Source organism: Nannospalax galili, unplaced genomic scaffold (genome assembly GCF_000622305.1).
Source record: "Nannospalax galili isolate Female #2095 unplaced genomic scaffold, S.galili_v1.0 scaffold589, whole genome shotgun sequence".
NCBI lineage: Eukaryota > Metazoa > Chordata > Mammalia > Rodentia > Spalacidae > Nannospalax > Nannospalax galili.
This window is the reverse complement of record NW_008360324.1, coordinates 2,781,661-2,786,926: the sequence shown is the minus strand read 5'-3', so window position 1 is coordinate 2,786,926 and position 5,266 is coordinate 2,781,661.

Sequence of the window (5,266 nt, the reverse complement as noted above, 5' to 3'; positions counted from 1 at the left end):
GAATTAATACAGTTATACAATATTGAACTCAGTATAAACCCTGTAAGACATAAAATTGAATGAGTTTTTACCCTTTAAAGAAGATTTCCATTTCATATTAAGATATGCTGTTTCCTACATTTTTAATGCTACTAACATATGCTTGCACATGTGTGTTTAATCTCTATATATCTGATTATTACTAGTCACAGTCAGTTACACTCGGATCCTTAGTACCTGAATATGGATATAAAGTCATCGGGTAGATTTCACTGGTAATGTTTATCACCTCTACTAATTAACATGAATCGTGAAGCTTTTTATAGTAACAAAACAAAGAAAAGTCATAAATCAAGACACTTTTCAAATACATTGGTGGAAACATTAAGCGCGCGATTACAGCAAAAGAGAAATCTCAGCTATAGGCCTCAGATGCTATCTGATAACGCTTAGCCTTTTGGCTGGTGGGAGCTAGGGCTTTAATACTTTCCAGAAGGGTTTTATCTGTTAGTCACAGGATGTTAAATTAGAAACAGATGTGTGCAAGGAGTGGCTAGTTAGGGGGCTAAAGATGGCCCAAGATAAATTGTATTTGGCTTTGGACCTGAGGCACTCCAAACTCTCCACAATCAAGTTCTAATCAGTTGATCAGTCTTTGCAGAAAGTTCACTTTCAAGATGCAGTTTTTCTGGGACCTTTTGTTCACATTTTCCCCCTTTTGGCCAAGCATCACATTTTGTGCATGCAGGGGGGCACATATTTATCCCCACATTACTTCCTAGGATCTGATGTAGATGAGGCTGGGTAGCAGGCAGGAAGAGCAGTGTTCAGGAGAGAGAAACAGCTGGTAAAGCCGAAGAGGAAGTAAATCCTGGCTCATAATCCAAACCTGGCTTTTTCTTTTTTCTTTTTTTGGCTTCTATATCTAACAACATGTGACACACAATAGGATAATTATAATTAAAATTAAAATAATCCAGAACATTATGTGACCTAATGAAGTAAATGTAACAGATGAAGGAAACATGTATTTTATAAAAACAAGATTGGGACTGGAGAGGCGATTAGGTGGTTAAGAGCACTGGCTGCTCTTGCAGAGGACCTGAGTTCAATTCCCAGCACCCACATGGTGGCTAACAACCACTTATAACTCCAGTTCCAGGGGAATTTGACACCCACCCACTTCTGACCCCTGCAGGCATTGCACAACACAGATGCACTTACACATATGCAGGCAATACATTCAAACACATAAAATAAAAATAATAAATAAAATATTTTAAAAAGATTGACTATATCTTTCCCTTTGTATTTACAGTTATTTGTACTCTATAAATTATCTTATTTTTACTTAGAATAATTAAACAAATCTGTTATCTTCTAATTTTTGGTTTTTCTTTTAGCTAATTTGACATTATAGTTGTAACCTCATGAGGCGTGGCTAGTCTAACTCTAAAGATTGATCTTCAATATTTAAATTATCATAGCTCTTATCTGTGGATACTGACTTGATTCGTTTTATTATGTTAGTATCATTTTAGATTTAGTTTGGAAAAGTAAGTGAAAGACATTATAAAAGAAATTACATATCAATGTAGCATTCTTTGAACTTTCTTCTAACAAGAATGTCTTCATTTACATACCAATTAATAACACTGATAGAAATAAGAAATCAATATGTTAGAAATCAGAATTTTACAGGCCTTGTAGGCATAACCAAATATTTCTTTTTATTTTAATAATTGGAAATTAATCTGGGACTCTAGAAATCACTATAGTATTGTCCATTTCCTCTTATTAATAAAATATAAATATTGTTTAATTTTTTTAATCCCACCTAATTGTACTATATAGGACACCTTAGATAATCATTTAGTACTTAAGGTATAAAATATCATGAATATTGTTGTTTTTAGAGATTGATGTCTTTTGTATAATTTGGATAAGAAGAGTTAACCCAAATCTTTGAGTATCTCTAGAGTAAATAGGGTTAAAGATGCTTTGTTAAACACTGGAGCATGTTATAGGGCTTTTGAGTCTAGTTGGTTGACTTCAGTTTGTATATATATAATATGTACATATATAAATAGGCAAATTTGAAAAGTAAACTTTTATCCAAATTATACTGAATAATGAGAAAAATAAATTTTTTTTTACAAAGAGGGAAAACATTTGAATCTTTTTTTTTTCTTTTTTTTGTCTTTTTGAAGCAGGGTCTCCCTGTAGCCCCAGCTGTCCTGGAACTCACTATGTAGACCAGGATGGCCTTGAACTCACAGAGATCCGCCTGCCTCTCTCTGCCTCCCAAGTGCTGGGACTACAGGCGTGCACCACCACGCCCAGCTCCATTTGAATCTTTTAAACAGGAAACCTAGTTTTGAGTAAGGTAAGGGTTCTGAGTAAGCAAATAATCATAAAAATAACAATAAAACATGCTAGAGAAAAACTTCCCTTTTAGGTGTTTAAGGACATACAATTGGACCAGATAAACTGATTTTTTTTTTGTCATTTACAACTTTATTAAAATAAAAATTATCATTTAGGAATATACCAAGTGAAATATTAAGTATCAGAAACCATTAAAAATATCTGATTACAAAGGGTAGGAATAAAAGATGAGCGACACATTCAGTTATTCGAGGTACTCGAAGATGAGTCCCACCCAGCATTTCTGAAGTCCACATGGATGAGTTCTCAGATGAAGTAGCCACATGAGAATCAGGAAGTTTTGTAGTTTTGTAGCACAGGTGTCAGAAGTACCTGGATACAGTCCCCTCTCCTCCAGTTGAATCAAGTGTTTGGTGCGATGTCCTTCTTTCAGTTGATGAAGTCATTTGGTTTTCTTTATCTTTCAAGGAAGACTCTATAACTAATTCCAAATTTTTAGCAATCATATTTTAAAATTCTTATTTTTCTAAGCCAACTAATACTTCAGAAAACTTTTTTGTTATAAACAAAGAATCACCCAAACATTAATTTTACCTCAGGGTATTCAATTTTGACCTCAAAAAATTTAATAACATTTATATTATAACCAACTTAGTTATAACCATACATATTTCCTTTAATTCTTTTCAATCTTTCTACAAATATTTTTATCTTTTAACATTATTTTCATCCATTTATATTTTGGAACAATCTTTATCTTACCATAGAAAGTCCTTTTTAATCCAAAAGCACTTTTTTTTTTAAGGTTTTATTTTTTATTTTTTTTTTAATTATTTAATAACCACATGATTTGAAGCATTTCATTACAGCATTAACATATTCAATAACAATTTCCAGAGCAATCTCTTTCAATATTGGCTCTAAATTTTTAGGTTCACATTTGAACTAATACAGTTATACATTATTGTACTCGGTTTTAATAAGATAATTTTAAATGAAAATCTAGGAGACTATATCTAAAATACAGAAAACATACATATGGTATATCTTAAATATCTAACAGTAATAAATACAGGTAAAACACATTAATAGCCTCGTTTTTTTCTTAATCAATTTAAACTAATTATTTGTTAAAAGATTTGCCATTCTAACAAGCACTTTGAAATTATTTTTGTTAAAAAGCATTCACTTCTCATTAAGGTTTGAGGCATCCAGAAGATAAAATTTTGTCATTTTTCAACTTTAGGAATTTATTTGTTTGTTTTTGCTTTTGTTTTAGCTCCTTGTTTATCTTTTTAGTAAGTATATTAATCATTTGACAAGTATTAAGCTTTTTTTCTTCAAAATTAAAAGCACAGAGATGAATAATTACTCACATATATTATTATGCTGTAATACACTAAGATTATCTATAAACTTTAAGATGTCATTATAAACCTTGAAGCAGTTTTTTCTAAAGACCATTTAGGGGGATGGAGAGATGGTTCAGTGGTTAAGAGCACTGGGTGCTTTTGCAAAGTACCCAGGTTTGGTTCCCAGCTCCCACATGACAGCTAACAACCACCTGTAACTCCATTTCCAGGGTATCTGATGCCCTCTTCTGACCTCTGCAGGCACAGGTATACATACATACATACATACATACATACATACATACACACACACAAGCAGGCAAAACACTCACATAAAATAAAAATGAAATGACCATTTTAAAAACATGTTTAGACTTATATAGGATTGGTGAAGATTGGACTTTGACAAACCTATTTGTTGGTTTTAAAGAGGCAGTAGTGACCTTAAAATCCTTTACACATACATACAAAATATGTTTTAAAGCACAGAGATAAGTTATCTTTTCAATATTTGGAATAAGGAGTTTAGCCTCTCAGGAGAGTAATTATTCATAGGAAAAATTGCACCCTGGAGCAGAAGTAAGCATCTCTCTTTCTAAAAATTTTTTGTTTTCAATTATGTGTATGTGTGTATGTGCACTTGAGTTCAGGTGTCTGTGGAGGACAGAGGGGTGCAATGCCCCAAGAGCTGGAGTTACAGGTGCTTGTGAGCAGCCTGACATAGCTGCTGGGAATTGAACCGGGGTCCTCTGAGAGAATGGTATATGCTCTTAACCACTGAGCCGTCTCTCCAAGTAAGCATCTCTTAAAATTAACTTACCCCAAGCAATAGGAATCATGTTGTAGAAACAGAATCGAGACAAGGATCAAACAGATAATATCTTGACCAAAATTATATAATTAAGTATATCTTGTCTTGTAAAAAGAACAACACACAAAAAATTAAACTTAAAAACACTTGTTAATTTTCCCAAAGAAAGATCTAGAACTATTAGTTACTTCTACTTGTTTCACTAGAGTGGTCACATTGATTTACATCTTGTCTTTGTCCTTTGCCATTACACTGTCCCTTTAATTGGCATACTGGACAAGTAGCCAAGCACACTTAGTCTGTTGAGTTGGGACTTTTTCCCTTAAAATTTTAATTTTACTATGAGCCAAAAGAAAGCTGGGCTAATTTAACAGTTCCAGTATACATGAGTACTTACTTATAAGCCAATTTGATACCAAGTAAATTACTTTTTCTATTATTATTATTTTTATTTTATGTGTATGAGTGTATTGCCTGCATGTGTGTGAGTGCACCTGTGTCATGCATTGCCACGGAGGTCAGAAGAGGGCTTCGGATTCCCCTGGAACTGGAGTTATGGATGGTTCGTAGCCGCCATGTGAGTGCTGGGAATCGAACCCAGGTCCTCTGGAAGAGCAGTCAGTGCTCTTAACTGCTGAGCCATCTCTCCAGCCCCATAAATTACTTTTTTAAAACATAAGTATATGTAAACTGTGCATAAACATATTATTATACATAAGATAGAGTTTTAGCAACC